General features: G+C 54.7%; 2 long non-coding RNA genes across 2 annotated transcripts; both read right to left on the reverse strand.

Moving 5' to 3' along the window:
• Window positions 1-1466: 1466 nt before the first annotated feature.
• On the reverse strand, window positions 1467-5836 carry LOC146403048 (uncharacterized). The gene is made up of 2 exons (XR_014808667.1): window positions 5604-5836; window positions 1467-5058 (listed from the first exon to the last, which is right to left on the reverse strand). It is a non-coding gene; the product is annotated as an uncharacterized LOC146403048 (long non-coding RNA).
• A 3852-nt stretch (window positions 5837-9688) lies between these two features.
• Window positions 9689-12224, reverse strand: LOC146403049 (uncharacterized). The gene is made up of 2 exons (XR_014808610.1): window positions 11691-12224; window positions 9689-10617 (listed from the first exon to the last, which is right to left on the reverse strand). It is a non-coding gene; the product is annotated as an uncharacterized LOC146403049 (long non-coding RNA).
• Window positions 12225-17988: the final 5764 nt, after the last annotated feature.

Below are 17988 nucleotides of genomic sequence, written 5' to 3' on the forward strand. Positions count from 1 at the left end.
ACGTGGGATCCAAGCCATATTTGTGCTGTATCCTTCATACACTGAGCAAGGCCAGGGATCGTACCTGCACCCTCATGGATACTAGTCAGGTTCTTAACTCCCTGATCCACAGTGGGAACTCCCCAGGTTTCCTTTCTTGTCGAGCGCCCATTCTAGGGGGATTTGTGGAGCAGCAGGTGGTCAAGCAGGGCCTGGAAAAGTGGGGAGGATTTAAACACTCGGCGGTGTGGGACTGGCCCGCCCCCGAGTGAGGGCCGGGAGACCAGGGTGATGGGAGAGTGGGCGAAGGTCTTGGGAAGTGACGGAGAGAGAGCGGACGAGGAGGCCTCCCCTGGGGACGTGGGAGGGAGCCTGTCCCTCGCTTCCTTCTGGGGTCCCTGGGGAAGGAGCCATGACAGGGCGGCTTCCTACCTGAACGCCTCTCCTGCGGGCAAGGACATGCAACAAAGGGGCATATTCTTCTAGGCATGACCCAGAATCAATAGAGGCTTGTTTGCCTGCTGTCTGGGGAGCAGCCAGGCATGCTGGCCAGGGGACCGGGCAGTAGGGTGGGAACACCGAGTCCTGAGCCGGGCTGGCTTGGAGCATTGTTCTGGCCCAGGGGGCAGCCACACCCATGTCCTGCAGTGGCTCAGAGAAAAGTGGGGGGTGGGGGAGGGGTCCTCTTCGGAGAACATCCAGGCCTGTCCTCCCCTGCAGGTGGGGCTCAGAGACCCCGTGACTCCCGGGCGACTCCCCGGCGGCTCCACAGTTCCCTCCCTGCATTTGCCCACAGAGCCGAGTTTATCCAGAGCAGCTCAGCGTGGCTTCTGGAAGAGTGTTGCGAGGCTCAGGAGCAGAAGACCTGAGCTAACTCCCAGCTCTGTGATCGCTCCCCGCCTCACCTTCCTTGTCTGAAAGATGGGACTGATCATATTCCCAGCGCAGGAAGGAGTGGTTGGGTGGATCCAAGGAGACAGCCCATGCGAAGGCGCTTTGGAAACAGCGGAGTGTCTACACCTGTTAGGAGCGCTGGGAAGAGGAGTCCCATCGTGGCTCAGCGGTAACGAATCCGACTAGGATCCGTGAGGATGCGGGTTCGATCCCTGGCCTCGCTCCGTGGGTTAAGGATCCGGCGTTGCCCTGAGCTGTGGTGTAGGTCACAGACAAGACTCGGATCCAGCGTTGCTGTGGCTGTGGTGTAGGCTGGCGGCTACAGCTCCGATTGGACCCCTAGCCTGGGAACCTCCATATGCCATGGGTGCGGCCCGACGAAAGACAAAAAAAAAAAAAAAAAAGGAATGCTGGGCAGATGTTGCTCCTAAGAGGACTTGGCCTTGGCCAAGCGGCAGAGTGGGGTGCACACAATCCTGACCCACCCGAGAGCACGCTGCTGAGGGGCGAGGCCACAAGCCAGCCTGCTCACCTCCAGCCCCATCTCCTCTCCTTGCTCCACCAGCACACATCCCATCTCTGATAAATGGTCCTCCTTTCCTGAAACCTATAGGCTGAAACCCTATAGGATTGAAAGAAACAGCTACCGCTTTGAGAGTTTGCTGTGCCAAGCGCTTGCCTGAGCCCACTGAACCCCGGCAGCACCTCGTAGCCAAGTCCAGACACTGTCCCCCGTCTCACAGAAAGGAAACTCAGGTTCGGAGTAGTGAATGAACTTGACTGCTGTCCAGTCAGAGAGTGTCTGAGCCTGGAACGAAACACACATCTCAGACCCCAGGGTCAGCTAATGCAGCCCCCCCCCAATCCAAGATTTACCCTCCCTACTCACCCGCCACCTCTGCGGGGAGACGGGGCGGGCTACCCCGCAAGGCAGCCTGTTTCACTGTTGGGGCACCAGAACCACCTCTGGAGGGGAGACTCAGCTCGGACGGAGGGGGTGACACGGGGTGGGGAGGGGGCGGCGGGAAGGTCTGCCACACAGGCCAGCAGGGCACACGGAGGGTGCTGAGGGAGGCCGAGGTGACTTTACCTGGGCCCCCCCTGCTGCGGAGGGTGGCTTCCTCTTCTGCCTCCCCAGGACATGGGGCCAGGGCAGGGGGCCCTTCTGGGGAAGCCGAAAAGGGGACAGGAGGACGTGACGCGGGGCTCACCCCTGCTCACGTCTCGCTTTCTTTTCTGTTTCCTCGTCCCCAGTGGGCGTGGTGGGCCTGGCAATGCCTCGATGCGGCTCTAGATCATTCTCCCAGCTATTTCCTACCTGCTTCTGCCCTGACTCAAGCCTCCGCTCCGCCCCCAGCTCACTGCGAACACCAAAGCCAGCGGAAGCGTCCGACCACCCCAGCACCAGCACGTCCCAGCCTCCTGCCTCTCTGCTCCAATCCTCTTCTTCCTGGGGATGAAACCCAGCTCCCCCACCTGCCCTGTGTCGATGTCAGATCCCACCCCCGCACTTGCAGGGGACAAACCTCCACAAACCCCCGCTCTCTTCAGAGTCATCTCATCTCCCGCCTCGACTGGGTCACTGTCATGAGCGTACAAACAAGCGGGTACACCTCTCACCTTTAACGCGCTCACCAGCCCCTCTGGATCCACCTCTGTATGGAGCCCCATGCTTGGGCCACTCTGCCCTTTGCTTCCAGAGTGATCCACGCTGCCTCTCCCTCCCTCCCCCCTCTCGAGCCCCCTCCCCACAGGCTACAGCATCCACCACACCACTGAGCCACCCGTGTCAGGTTATCAGGGACCCGGCCTCGCCGAGGCCACTGGCCGTTCTCAGGCCCCATCGCCTCCTGGACGCACCTGCTCCCCCAGCCTCCTGGCTGCTTCTCCTGGCCAAGCTGGAGGGAATATGGTGCCAACCATTGGGAGGCCTCCCTTCACCGCAGGGCCTGCTGCTCAGGAGGGACTGCCCCCTCTTTGTGAAGGACTTTGAGTGGTCCATCCCGGGCCAGGGGCCAACCTCTGCATCAATCGTTTATGCCAGGGCCAAGAGCGCGTTAGGGGAGACGTGATAAATGGAGTCTCAGCCATGCTCTCAGCCATGTTGCCCAGGAAAGGGCGACGGCGGCCGGGAAGACACCCTGCGTGGTGTCTGCTATACCAGCCCGGGGGCCTGGGAGAGCAGAGCTGGCTGCCGGACCAAGACTTGGGGGGAGGATGGGGGTGGGGAGGATTGGGTGGGTGCCAGAGATATTTAAGAATAGGATTGGGGAGGATTAGAGGAGGAGAGTGAGGTTCGAGAGGACCCCTGCGTCTTCCTATCACGTGCCGGACCCCATCAGGGTGGCTGAGGTGAAGCGGGGATCCAGGAGGAGCCCTCGGACAGTTCTGCTCCCATGAGCAGTGATGCAATATGCACACTGGCTGGGGGTCGGGGTGGAGGGGGCAGCATCTCTGGGGTCTCATCTGCTGCAATCATTGGGAAGTGGGGGTGATGCGTGAGACCAATCACTCAGCCTCTGGAGGCCTCAGCTTTGTCCCCCAGGACGAGGCTCTGTATTATCTGCTGTCCCAGGATTTAGGGAGGGAGGGCTGGGATAAAAAGGCTTTGAGCAATGGCAGCCATTGTCATTCTTCTTGACACGGTGATGGTTTTCTCTGATGCCTGCAGGAGACCTGCCCTGGAAAGACTGGGGGCTGTTTGAGGCGGGGGCGCTCATAGGATCCCCTGCCCCCGCTGACACACCTCTCCTATCTCCTCCTAAAGTCCCCGACTCCAGAAATCAGTGTTTTTCTATGTTCCCCGAGCAGAGCGCCTGCAGCAGAACCACTTGGATCGCTCATACGAAAGGTAGACTAAAAACCTGCAGAACCAAAGTCACGGGGCCTGGCCCAGGACGCTGCCATCTGGTGCCTACTGGAGCATGAGCACCAACTGCCACAAAGCCTTCCTCATCACACTCGGAGACCAGGGTTAAAGCCCACAGGGCACAGGTGCGTTGAAACGGGCATTCAGGTGTACACGGCTGACAGCTGATCCTTTACCCAGACGAGCCCTCGGTACAGGGAGAGGAGGGCAGATGGGAAGGAGAAGAGCCTGAGCAAGTGGAAGGAAAACGATTCAGGGAGGGAAGGAAGGGGCAGGGAGGCGGTGGCTCCAAAGTCTAGTACCTTTCCCACACTTTCACCAGGGCTCGCGGTATCGAGGGCTCAGGTGAGGATTTGATTTCTTTACGCTGCCTTGATGCCTAAACCTCCAGGAACTCATCTGACACGCATCACAGCTGCGAGGAGTAGACACAGGAAAGGGGTCATTGCCCCCTTTGACAGGTGAGGGGACTGAGGCAGAGAGGTGAGACGGGGTGCCCACGAGCATTGGTTCATCACCCATGTGTTGACACCTGATCAGGTGCCCGGCCTGGGACACTCCTAAATGAGGCTAAACTAGGTCACCAGACCGTAGCCAGGGGCCAGCCCCATCCGAGCATCCTGCTGCAGGCTGGTGGGCGTCCTGTCCATTCCTGCCGGGTCTCACTAGGCAAGAGATGATCAGTTACTTCTCCAGCCTTGCCTCTTTCGCCATTTGCTTCTGTTCAAATTCTAGAGACTCTGAGTTCACGTTTGATGATTCGGTGGCGGAAAGTAACATTTGTGTTTTTAAGGTCAGAAAAGGGGAAGAGAAAGACAGCGCCATGAGAGTGAAAAATGACTTCCTCACATCGGCCGCAGCCAAAACCAAGGAGAGCAAATGCTAAGCCTCCCAAAGAGGGTCTTCTGATGGGAGAGAGGGAGGTATCTGCCAAGTGGGACCCACCAGGGGGGCTCTGCTTGCAAAGGGGCGGGGGGGGGGGGAGTGAAGGGAAGACACGGATCGTTGGGTGCAGGCAGGGGCCAGCGGTCAAGAAGGAAATTCTAAGGCAGGATGAGAGAACAGAAGAAGCCGTGTAGCATTTTGACGGAGTTTTGCTCTGTGCTGTGTGTGCAGCCCTGTCCTCCAGCCTCCGACGAAATCCTCAGTGAACTTGGCGTTATTCTCAAGACTTTATGACGCACTTGGATCGGCCTTTGGGGTCTTGGCGAAAGGGCTAGGCTCTCCTTAAGAGGAGGTGCAAGTTGCCAACGGAGGCTGTTCCTCGGGCTCCCAGAGCTGGTTTCCGTCTCCAGGTAATTTAAAAATGGCTCAGCCTGGAGCAGAACAGAAAGATCTTTTGTCTTGAGACACAATGAATAATGAAAGTCCCATTGTGTCCCAGGAGCGAGGGGCCGGTGTGATACAGCTCTTCCAGAAGACTGGAGCTTTTTGGTGGCAGGACATTTTTCCTCCTAGACTCTGTTTTTCCTGGCTCTGGCCTCATGGGTATAAGCATCTCTCTTCTGATTTCAACCACAGCTCCAGCCCGGGCCCTTCCAACTTCCCTGGGCTCTGGCTCGCCACGCATGAAGGGGCTTTGTGGGTTCCTAGTGAATTAAGAACAATGGGCGACGGGGACAAGAAAAACTTGGTGGCCAGGAGTGCTGAGTCTTGCCAAGTGCCCATTCCAGTTGTCCCCGAGAGGGGGCATGTGGCGGGAGGCCCTCGTTGTCCTCTGCTATTGGGACAGGACTTGTGGGATGTCTTAAAATTGTTTATCCAGATGGAATTGAAATCATCTTGTGTGCCCTTTGGCTAGATGAGCAGAGAGGCCAGCATCACCCCTTTGTGGACAGTGCCTCCCTCCCCCACTACTTACTGCGACTTCCTTGGATCTTTCGAGAACAGCCAGGGCTTCTAAAATCCAAGAGAAGTGGACCTGTTTGACTCTCACTTACAAGACGGGGACGAGAGTCTAATGTCCAGAGGCAGTCAGGTGACACTGGCATCTCTGCCAGGCAGCCCCGCTCTCTGCTCGGGTTGTGGTACTGGTACCCAGCACTGGTGCTCACGCTGCACGCCCTTGCTCTAAGGGCTCTCAGCCTCTGCTCCAGGCACTGAGAGCCTGTGGGCCGTCCTCCCCCTGTGCCACGCCGCTGTCCCTGTCGCCTCTTGGGTGGCGCCACCTAGCGTCCCTGGTTTCTGCTGTCCAAATCAGTCACTTTCACTCTTGATCCCAGACCCCAAAGATCCAGGCAACTCGTTTTGAACAATAGGTCTTGAATTGCCCTAAGCGGAGCCAGAACTTAGAAACTCAAAACAGTTCCCCCGAGGGGTGAGGAAACACCTCCCATCCCACCTCACCCTTTGGAAGAGAGACAAGGGGGAATTTTAGGCAGCTCTGTTGCTAAAGCAGGAAAAAAAAAAAAAAAAAGTTTTCAGTGGGTCATTCCTACTTTATTTACTTATTTATTTTGCTCTTTAGGGCCGCGCCCACGGCATATGGAGGTTCCCAGGCTAGGGGTCGAATCAGAGCTGTAGTCACTGGCCTACACCACAGTCACAGCCATGCAGGATCCAAGCCGCGTCTGCAACCTACACCACAGCTCACGGCAACGCTGGATCCTTAACCCACGGAGCAAGGCCAGGGACCGAACCCGCATCCTCATGGATACTAATCAGGTTTGCTACCACTGAGCCACAACAGGAATTCCTCTATTTTTATTTTTTATTCAAAGGTCCTGTTTTTGTTTTTGTTTTCGTTTTCTTTTTGCACATGATACGTTCCCTTCAGACTTTTTAGAAAGTTTTGTGAAATCTGAGAATGTGGACCACTGAGTGGTAAAAGCGGGGACCCCCGAGATAGTATTTTGGGGTGAAGCATTGTCCTTGACTGTTTCTGAACAGCTGGGCTCAGCCTGCCAAGTATCATAAGCTATTTGGTGTTTGTTTCTAGGTAACTGTGAGTATCTCTGTATCTTTTTATCTGTCTTCCTCTTGCTGTAAAGTTATAAAAATAAGTAACAAATGTGGCTGATGTCAGAAGTGCTTCGTCAGAAGCCAAAGGTCTCTGTCTGGTCTGTAGCAAAAGCTCTCTCCTTGTGGGCTGTGGAATATTCCAAACGCCTTCAGCGTCATCGCAAGCGCTTCGTGGGCGCCCTTTAGTCCCGCAGTTTTATCACAGAGGCGTCGAGGGCCGGCTGTTTGTGTTTGCATCTCAGCTCCGCCAGCGTTCTATCCTGTGTTACATTAAAATGTGTTACTTGAAACCTCTGAGCTTTATTTTCATCATCCAAGAGGGAGAGATGCTATTACAGGCCTGTAACTCACGGAGTCACGGCAGGGAATTAAAATGATTACTTCACACGAAGAGTTGAGTTCTGTGCCCCATGTCGTCATGTTTATCCTTATTAGCAATAGTATCTCCATGTGTCAAACACCTGTTATTTTCCAGGCACTGGACTAGAACTTGCCCTCCGTCGTCTCAAACCCTCACAACGTCCCTGTTTTATATAAAGGGAGGTTCTTGCCCAATGCTGACTGTTCCAGAATTTGTCTGCAGAATTGGTTTTCAAGACCAGCTCTTTGGGGATCTTGGAAGCTCCAGAGCCTCTGCTCTCTCGGCGCGGCATTAGCGGTACCTGCTCAGAGCTGTAGGCAGATTATTTAACACGTCCTGTGTACACACACTCACACCCGGATACCATTCAAAGAACTTACCAACCCTCTCCGGCACAGGCCTGACCTTCGGCGTGGAAGCTGCGTAACCGCAGGCTGGGGAGAAAGGGGAGGAGGGCTCCGTCCTGGGCCAAGTATTAACGCTGCAGCTGCTGGAGAGCGTCACACATGCAAAACTGTCCCCAAACCCATTTCCAAAGCCCATGCGCCCACCTTACAGACAATCAGACAACACGCTTTTTTTTTTTTTTTTGCCAATCGAACAGTAATTATTCTAGTCATTCTCTTTTTCCATAAAATATCTCTTCCAGGAGCGAATCTTTGAATTGGCCTGCTAGAGACGCTCTCCCTTGAAGCAAGATGATGACAATATTTTGATATGTGCTCATAACTGAAATGCCTGGAGATTTTTTTCCTTCCTTCCTTCCTTCCTTCCTTCCTTCCTTCCTTCCTTCCTTCCTTCCTTTCTTTCTTTCTTTCTTTCTTTCTTTCTTTCTTTCTTTCTTTCTTTCTTTCTTTCTTTCCTTCTTCCTTTTTTTAACAGTGGAGACATGGGGAGAGGTTTCCAAAGACTTGGGGAGGGTCAGACTCGGAACAGAGTGGAGGCAACAACTATTTATCAAGAAGGGCAGGGAGTTCCCGCCGTGGCGCAGCGGAAACGAATCTGACTAGGAACCATGAGGATGTGGGTTTGATCCCTGGCCTTGCTCAGTGGGTCAAGGATCTGGGGTTGCCGTGAGCTCTGGTGTAGGTCACAGACGCAGCTCGGATCTGGCTTGGCTATGGCTGTGGTGTAGGCTGGCGGCGACAGCTCTGATTAGACCCTTAGCCTAGGAACCTCCATATGCCATGGGTGCGGCCCTAAAAAGACAAAAAGAAAAAAAAAAAAGAAGGGAGGGTTTCAGTAATTCAGACCCAAGGTGGCCGCTGTGGTGGATTTCAGCTCTGATCAGCCCTGAATACAACATGGTTCAAATCCATCTCAACTATGGAGATTTTACTGTGGTTTCTGCACAAAAACTGATTTTGCAATAGCTTGTTGACATTACGGATTTTCTCAAACAATGGACACTATGGTATTTTCTATGCTAAGAAGTGTCTTCTGTAGCACATTAACAGTCGCTGGCAGGCAGGATACACTGGTGAATGGGAAACGAGTAAGATTTTAAGGAGAACAGACTATTGCCTGAGCCTCAAAGTGTCTTCTTCCAAATCCTAATTACCACCGTGGTTTTAACAGTGTCCACAAATTCCTTGATACTCCTCTCTCCGGTAAGTGGAGCTTAGTTCTCTTCCCCTTAGACGGACTTGCTTCTAGAGGCTGGAATGGGGAAAAATAGTCACTTTCCAGTGGAGAAGGCTGGTGACATTACCTTGACCAGGTGATCAAGGGCAACGTCTCCAGTAATCAGGAAGGCATGTTGACATCACATGTCCCCAGATAGGAAGGGAGGAGAAGGCCACCTCCCTGCTGGGCTACTCTTCCCCCTCCCCCATCCATAACCCTAGTCTAACCATGAGAAGCATCTGACAGCCTAGGGGAGAGTCTACAAGATACCTGACAAGGGCTCTTCAAAAGCCAAGGTCATGAAAAAACAAGGAAAGACTGAGAAACTGACACAGAATGGTGGAGACTGAAAAAACTTGATGATGGGATTCCTGCTGTGGCACAATGGGAGCTGCAGTGTCTCTGTGGTGCCAGGAAGAAGGTTCAATCCCTGGCCTGGCACAGTGGGTTGAGGATCCAGTGTTGCTGCAGGTGTGTGGGTTGCAACTGCAGCTCCCATCTGATCTCTGGCCCAGCAACTCCATATGCTGCAGGGTGGCCAGAAAAGGAGAGAAAGAAGGAGAGGGAGAGAAAAAAAGAGAGAAAGAGAGAGAGAAAGAAAGGAAAGAAAGAAAAAGAAGAAAGAAAGAAAGAAAGAGAAAGAAAGAAAGAAAGAGAAAGAAAGAAAAAAAGAAAGAAAGAAAGAAAGAAAGAAAAGAAAGATGACTCCTTGCAATGCTGGATCCTACGTGGGATCCTGGAACAGAAGAACATTCATGGAAAAACTGGTGAAATCCCAATAAAGCCAGTTGTTAATAGCGTTGCGCTAGTGTCAGATTCTTAGTTTTGAGGAATGTGCCCTGGTTACGAAACTTTATGTAACATGAAGGGAAGTGGGGGTACCCTCTGTACCGTTTTTTGACGCTCCTGTAAATAATTTCCAAAGAATAATGTGCCCAATAGTGAGACGACTAAAACCTCAGAGGCTTCAACATTTCTCAATTAAACAAACAAAAGTGTTCGTACCGACTGCAGTTTATACAACACTCAAATAGCGGAAGGGCAGGAAACCACAAGGCTCACTAAGAGCCCTCGGCCGTGCAGACGGCTGGCTCCATCCCGCAGGATGCACGGTCCAGGGCAGGGGGTCCTCCTGGGGGCGGGCACCATCCACACGCGCAGCTGTGGCTGAGGGGTGGGGCCGGGCAGGTGCAAGATGGAAACGGCGAGTTTCCCAGTGGCGCTGGGTGGGAGGAGGCAGAGTGTCGAGGTGGAAATGGGGGGGGGGGGCTGTGGAAAGTGAAGTAATGACTCCACGTAGAATGCTTGGCGCTGTGCTCGCCGTGGTGACTGGCCAATACACCCTCCTCATTACCGACCTTAGCATTTGTCAAACACCTGTCACTGTCCGGCCCTGTGCCCGAACGTCCCGCCTGTTAGCTCATGACAGCCCCACAGTGTGCAAAGTAGTCCCAGTGACTTGCTGAAGGCTAGATTCTTCCAGAACTGGTATTCATGACGGGCTTCCCAGACCCCCTCTTAGGCTTCATTTTCCAAAAGATGAAGGGATAGAACTGGCCCCAGAAGGGCAGCCGTCGCCAGTAGGGAAAAGCTCAGGCTTTGGCATCGCAGGGACCCCAGAGCTTTCTTCCCAGGGTTGTTGAGAGGACAAGTATGAGGACAGCCGCGGAGCCTAGCACGACGCCAAGTACAGAGCCGGTTCCCGTTACTGGAGCAGGATGATGTTGGGAGCTTCTAAATTGAGGTTTCCTTCTCCCCCCAAACGTTCCTGGCTGCTTAATGGCCCTTCACTCACGGTTGAGGGGCCGGTGGAAAATGGCCTCAGCGGAAGAAGTCGCTGTTCAGAACTGAATGTCAGACTGGACTCTTGAAGGAGTCCAAAGCCAAACCGTTCCGAAGCGCCAGGCCTTCCACGGCAAGAATCCACCTATAGAGGAGGGAACAGTTTCCAGAATCCCCACCTCTTCTCTTTAATTAAAAAGTTAACGTAGAAGTTGGGAGAAAACTCGGGTGATGCGGGGACGACCGTTTTACGGGCGGCGCAGAGGAGGCGCTCCTCCTGGCGGGACCCGAGAGAGAAGACGGACAAGAGCAAGGGACTCAGGTCCGGAGCCCGCCCCCCAGAGCCCTCTGCCCAGGATGCAGGTCCAGCGGAAAGAGAGAGAAGACCCCACACGGCGGGGGCTGTGCCGCCCTTCTTCCTGGTACCTGAGGGGACCCCTCCTCAGACAAGGCCTCAGGGGGCTGCCCTCAGGGACGTGCAGCGGCTGTGGGGCTTCTTCAGGGAGAGAGACCCTCACGTCCGCTCTGCCCCCGCCCCCCAGGGCCTGTCATTAAGCTCGCAGCTCTCACCCCAAACCCACTCTTCTATCATCTGCCTTGTGAGGCCGGGGCTGGCACTGCGTCGGCCGTGTGCAGGGCTCTGTCCATGGGGGGGAGAGAGAGCGCGAGGCTGGACCAAAAAGAAAGGCTTCGTGCCTTCTGCTTTGCTGTTCCCTCCTGGCAGCGTCACCTGACACTAGCTCTCGGCTCCTGCTCCCGCAGAAGCACCGGGTCCCGGTAGCAACTGGCTCCAATTTGCAGGGTTTCCCGCATTCCCAGAACCAGCCTCCTCAAGGCCCCTCGGCTGGATCAGCGCTAACCGCGGACGTGCCCTCCTCAAGGGTCTGGGCCTGTTTCTCGGGTCTAATAACCTCTGCCTCTTCCCATCTCTAAGTGTGGTGACTGTTTTCTGCAGTTACTACCTCTGATAGCTCTCTGCTTTTCTACTTAAATACGATTCAGTCCATTCCCGATCTTAAATTTTCACCCTTAGCACAACAATCAGCGGGATTTCTGTCTTCCTGAAGGGACTGACTCATACAAAGGCCTGATTCCCCCAAGACGTGTGTGGGCCTGGTAAGCACCAGAAGTGCCCAGCGGGGCACATCCAAGCGCCGGTGAGGCCGGATGGTGACAGACCAGGGACAGGACGAGTTCGGCTGGAGGGCACAAGCTTACCAGAGGCCGTGATCACAGAATCCCGCTCTGGGAGTGGCACACTCAGGCCCCAAGCCAGGCTTAACCCGTCACCCCAGCGGAGAAGCGGTGGGAAGGGCGGCTGCTGCCAAAGACCGAGAGAGCAAGGCAGCCAGCAGGACCCTCAAGCCCAGACGCCTAGGCCCTTGGCCGTGGGTGTCGCGGAAGGTTCCTCTGCTGCCAGATGTCGTCCCAAGGGGCGGGCGGCGTGTGCCGCAGGTGATGGAGCCATCCCAGGAGAGAGTCTGGATCTTGCTATGACTATTTCTCCAAAGGAGAGGAAGTTGGCTTGTTTTGTTTTGCTTTATAGGGCCGCACCCGTGACACGTGGAAGTTCCCAGGCTAAAGTCAGAACTGGAGCTACAGATGCCGGCTTATGCTGCAGCCACAGCAACGCAGGATCCAAGCTGCACCTGCGACCTACACCACAGCTCACAGCAACGCCAGATCCCCGGCCCACCGAGCAGGGCCAGGGTCGAACCCGCGTCCTCACGGCTGCTGGCTGCATTCGTTTCCGCTGCAGAAACAGGAACTTTCGTACTTAAATGTTTGACTCTGACGTCATCTCCGATTTACAGAAGCGCGATGAGGATTGTGTAAAAATTCCAAGACGCCCTTCATCCCTTGGCCACATTTGCTTTCTTCCTCTGTGTGTGTGTGTGTGTTTTCTGAAATACGTGTGTATTTCTTTCTGAAATATTTAAAAGTCATGCAGACATGATGCCTCTTTACCCCTAAACACCTCAATGTGTATTTCCTAAAAACAAGGACATTCTCCCACGTGACCACAGCCGATTTTTACAATTGGGGGATGCACATCAGCTGGTACTATTTTTAGGCTATAGACTTACCGCAGGTGTTACCATTGGCCCCAAAGCCATTTCGTTCTTTTTCTTTTTTGGCCGCCCTGAGGTGCATGGAGTTCCTGGACCAGGGATCGGATCCACGCCACAGTTGCAACCTACGCCACAGCTGTGGCAATGCTAGATCCTTAGCCCCCGGTGCAGGCCAGGGATTGAACCTGCATCCCAGCACTGCAGAAATGCTGCTGATCCTGCGGCACCACAGTGGGGACTCCCCACAATGTCCTTTATGACAAAAGAAAATGCAAGATGAGGCATTGCTTTCAACTGTGAAGAGAAGAAACTTTCACCCAGAAGTAAAACTGGGGCAACAGGAGCTGTGATCCAGTTGGTTCAGCTGCAGAAGAAATGAAGTTTTTTGTCTGCCTATCTGCACAGCATAAGTGCAGAACCTCCTACGTGAATGATTCATAATACTGTTAACGATATTAGTAATAGCCTTTGAGACATATTTGTATTCATGCAGGTATCAGCCAGTTACTCCATGAAAAGAGTTTTTACTGAGACCATGTAGCTCAGTGGGAAAGGCAGGAGTTCTGGAGTTAAGACAGATGCGAGTTAGAAACTAGTTTTGTGGAGTTCCCGTCGTGGCGCAGCAGAAACGAATCTGACTAGGAACCACAGGTTGCAGCTTCCATCCCTGGCCTCGCTCTGTGGGTTGAGGATTTGGTGTTGCTGTGCTGTGATGCAGGCCGGCAGCTGCAGCTCTGATTTGACCTCCTTAAGCCACGGGTGCAGCCCTAAAAAGCAAAAAAATAAATGACAAACAAAAACTAGCTTTGCCCCTTCTGGTGGTGTGACCTTGGGCCCAGCTCGGACATCTCAGAGTCTCCGCTTCCTCCCCTTACAGACAGTGGAGGGGGGATCAGCACAGCAGGACCTGGAGCCAGACAGATCTAGGCTTACGTCCCAGCTCAGTGCTTCGTCCTGGGGCCCCAGGCAAGAGGCTGGGTTTTGTCCGATGATCTGCAAAGTCGGGAAACACCAACCAGGCATTTTGCTGGGCTGTGAAAGGAGGAATGATTCTTGCACAGCGTGGGCCTGGCGCATAGCAGGCTCTCCATAAAGGCTTCATTCCTTTCCATTAGCATGTCTAGGTCTGGGCACGTGATTCTTCCTCTCGGAGCCTCAGTTTCTCCATCTGTAAAACAGAGCCGGGCCCTATTTCTGGCTGGTAAAGAATGAGAACCGCAGGCGGAAGGTCTGGTACCCTGTGGCCTTGGCGACAGTGACAAACACGGAAGGAGCTTTGGAATCCTGGGCCCTGCCAAGAATGCGGGCAAACCTGTCCTTCCACTGCCAGCCTGGGGCTCCAGACCTTCCCATCCTCTGCCCCAGCTGGTTCCCTCCTCCCTCCCCGGTGCATCTGAAGCAGGGCTTGTCCTGCCTGCCTTCTTCTAGGGAGCCAGCCAGTCCCACCTCCCAGAAGAGGGGCAAGCTGTCACCTTGTCTTGTCCCGGGCAAGAGAGGGCAGCTCCAGCACTGACCCACTGCTGGGAAGAGAGGAAGGAACCGCGGCCCTGGCAGGCCTTCCCCAGAGAAGTCCCACCCGTGGCTCCAGCCCTACCAGTTTCCTCCCTGTCCTTGGCACATACCAAGTTCAAGGTCGGATCAGGAAGGCAGAGGGGCGTGGTGGAAAGTGGGAGGAGGGAAGCCCACCACAGTGTTCACAGGGAGAGGAAAGGGCTGGGCAGAATCTCTTGGGGCGGGAGGCCCCCAGCAAGGGAACCCGTCCCATACCAGCCAAGAGCGTCCAGAGGGGGAGGTGTGTGTCCTCAGGGGGGACAGATGTCCAGGGCTTCTTCCACCTCCTGCCTGTATGGTGGAAACCCACCATGTGCCAGGCCTTGTGCCAGGCTCTTGACATTATCCTTATGGATCCTCACAGGGTCCGGGAACTAAGGGGCATCATCCTATCTTTTTTTTTTTTTTTGCCATCGTGTGGCAGTGATGCAGTGGCTTGATGTGGGATCTCGGTTCCCAGGCCAGGGATTGAACCCAGGCCTCGGCAGTGAAACCGCCAATTTCTAACCCCCTGACTATGAGGCAACTCCCACATCATCCTTTTTCTTTGGTCTTTTCGTTTGACTGTTTGTTTTTTTAAGGGCTGAACCTGAGGCATACCCCCCAGGCTATGGGTTGAATCAGAGCTGCAGCTGCTGGTCTATGCTACAGCCCCTGCAAAGTGCTATCTGAGTCACATCGTGACCTACACTGCAGCTCACAGCAACTCTGGATCCTTAACCCCCTGAGTGAGGCCAGGGATCGAACCCACATCCTATGGATACCAGTCGGATTCATAACCTGCTGAGCAGGAACTCCCAGTTATCTTGTTTTGATAAAGAAGAAATCCGAGACCCGCAAAGTGAAGCCACCTGCTCTAGTTGCTCAGGGATCTGAACCTGGACCTGTTTGATTCCAAAACCCACGGTCACCGGGTTTGCTGTGGGAATGGAGGAAGCCCAGGCCGCGCTTACCTTCAAGGGCCACTCGTCTCTGGGCGCAGCCCTGCGATCTCACCGCAGCCCTCTCCCTGCACTGACACACTCTGGGGATCCCAGATCTGGCGGGGGCTGTCCCTGTCACCTGGCTGTAATTACATGTTAGGCGTGCTTCTCCCCACCCCAGCGGATCAGGTTATTCCAGGCATGGAGTCCAATCCCTCCGTCTGCCCACGTGCCAAGCAGATGCCAGGAGGGTAGTAGGGCTTCTGCAGGTGTTTACTGGATGCAGCTGCTAATGAGATGGAGCAAAACCCTCTTGTTTATCTGAGACCCTGCCCAGGAGGGAAGGGACTTGCCCAAGGCCACACGGGCCTGTCTAAGCCCCGTACAGGGTCTACCCCCTCTACTACCCCGTTCTTGTGGGCCCATGGTTTTATCAGGAAGGAGGCCTGCACATGAGGATCCCCACGGATGCCAAGGCCCCGGCTGGCCCCTCAAGACTCTCCCCTCCGCAAGGAGGCTGGGCAACCGGACCCCAAGACCCTCACCTTATCAGGGAGACTTCGTTGCCTTGAGGCCAGAATTTACTGACCTGGAAAATGAGACCAGCGTGATGAAGAGTTTCTTTTTAACCTAGAGACGGGGGTAACCCCCACGGAGGCTGGGCGGGTGCCCTGAGGGCCACGGTGATTCTCTGACTTGGGAGGCCAGTGTCTGGGAATTCTGAATCCATGAGGAAGTGAAACTCCAAGAGTCCACTGTGGCCCATTACCTATTCATTCCTTCCTGGTCCGTCCACTCGCTCGGCCATCAATGCCGTGTCCCCTAAACGTCACCCAACCCCAGATTGTCTCTTGCCTTGGTATTGGTACCACCTGGGGTCTATTCGCTCTTGTTCGCTTTTATCTATTTAACCCTATTACCTTAAGGAATTTAGCCTCAGCCCAAGCAACAGCATGGTTCATTTAAATGCAGCTACCAGGAGCTCCCACTGTGGCAGCCTCTCTGGAGCTCTGAGATACAGGTTCGACACCCAGCTCGGCACAGTAGGTTAAGGATCCGGTGTTGCTACAGCTGGAGCACAGGTCGCAACGGCAGCTCACGTCGGGTCCCTGGCCTGTGAATTCAATACACCTCAGGACAGCCATAAAAACAAAAGGAGGAAAAAAGAAAAAAAGAAAAGAAAATAGCTTGGCTAACAACATGTTTGACCACGTGACCTAAATCCTCCCCCTCTCACCCTCGGGGATTTCTCCCGTCCGCCTCTCAGTTTCCTCGACCGTCCAGAGGGAGAAAGCTGTGCGAGGCGGTGATCTCCCAGCGCTGACATTCTAGGAGTCAAGGCTCAGAGGAAGACTCAGGACCAGATGGGATCAGCGGGAGAGGCAGCTGCTCAAAGGCAGCAGGTTGATCCGTCCTGTTTGCAAGGCGGAGCCACGACTCGGGAGGCCAGACAGGAAATCCCTCGGGACGGGTCTGTAAACCACTTTCAGGGACCCAGAAAAATAGGCGTGTCCCCGGGAACCTTAATCAGCCCCCAGAGCATGAGCCACTCACTCTTCAGTAGCCTCTTCCAAAATTTTCGGGAGTTTCCCCAGGCTCTGAGGTTCCAGAGGGAGGGACTTTACCCCTGAAGAAGGTTGGTGCCGAGGAATGACTGGGCAGAAAAGTGACCCAGCTGGCCTCCTCCCAGTCCTCAGGGCAGGCAAGAGGGAAGCAGGTTCCTCTGAGGGGACCTGCTCAACCCACAAGCCCCTGTTGGGTCCTGACCCAGGGGGCCCATCTTTGTCCTCTGCAGTCCCTCCCCCTTGAGCAGCCGACTGGACAGAGGCGGGCAGCCGCTTCAGGGCATCAGCCCAGAGGCCAGGTGGGGCCCGTCGGAGTCTTGAACTTTGGGGGTTTTTCTGGTTTGGGGTTTTTTTTGTTTCTTGTTTTTTGCTTTGCTTTGTAGGACTGCCCCCTCAGCCTATGGAAGTTCCAGGCTAGGGGTCGAATCAGAGCCATAGCTGCGGGCCTACACCACAACTACAACACTGCTGAATCCTTAACCCATGGCGTGAGGCCAGGGATGGAACCCGCGTCCTCACCCATACTAGTTGGCTTCGTTACCACTGAGCCACAGTGGGAACTCCCTGAACTTTGGAATTAGGAGAAGGGGAGCCTCGTCCGTTGAGTTCGGCTCAGGTCAGGTAACAGATGTGCCGAGGAGACCTGCCTGGGAGCTCAGGTCAGGTAACAGATGTGCCAAGGAGACCTGCTTGGGACAAAGGGCTGAGAGAGAGGGAGGAAGCCAGGGTTCTGAGCGAAGCACAGAGGCGGGGTGGGGAAAGCCAGGCGCTCCGGGAGGGCCTCTGCCCCGGGAGGGATGTCCTTACGCGGCTGGCCTGTCCTTGAGACCCGGGAGACGGTCCTGACGCCTCGTATTGAGTTACGCTTCTTGCTTCGACTGGCTGGAATGGGCTTCTGTTTCGTGTAACCGAATCAGTCCAGTGAAGCTGGTCTTTCCGTCGCCAGGATTAGACTTGGCAAAGATGACAGGGTTGACCACTGTACGTTGGATTGGTGCTCTGTGGATTTAAAAGGCCCTGACCTGTGGGTCATCACACATGGTCTGCGGGGACTTGCCCCAGACTTACTCAGACCCACGACTCCTCTCCCAAGAACACAGAGAGACAAGCCCGGCTTTGGAGCCAGGCAGGCCTGAGCCCCGATGCCCACTATCCGTCACTTACACAACCCGTATGGCCTTGGGCAAGTTATTTAACCTCTGAATCTTGCTTCCTCTTCTCTACACACTGGAAAGCAGGACAGTGTGGATCCTGGAATCAGCTCCTCCCGGTCCTGCCACCTACTGGCTGATGACCTTGGGAACGGGATGTCCCTTCGAAAAGTCTCAACCTCTTCAGTGATAAAGTGAGGCTAATAAAGCCTGTTTTAAGTGGTTGCTATAAAGCTTGAATGAAGCACACCAAA

Source organism: Sus scrofa, chromosome 6 (assembly GCF_054392235.1).
Source record: "Sus scrofa isolate SSC_HxYL_T2T_F1_AM1 chromosome 6, Sscrofa_HxYL_maternal_Yorkshire_Landrace_v2.0, whole genome shotgun sequence".
Taxonomy (NCBI): Eukaryota; Metazoa; Chordata; class Mammalia; order Artiodactyla; family Suidae; genus Sus; species Sus scrofa.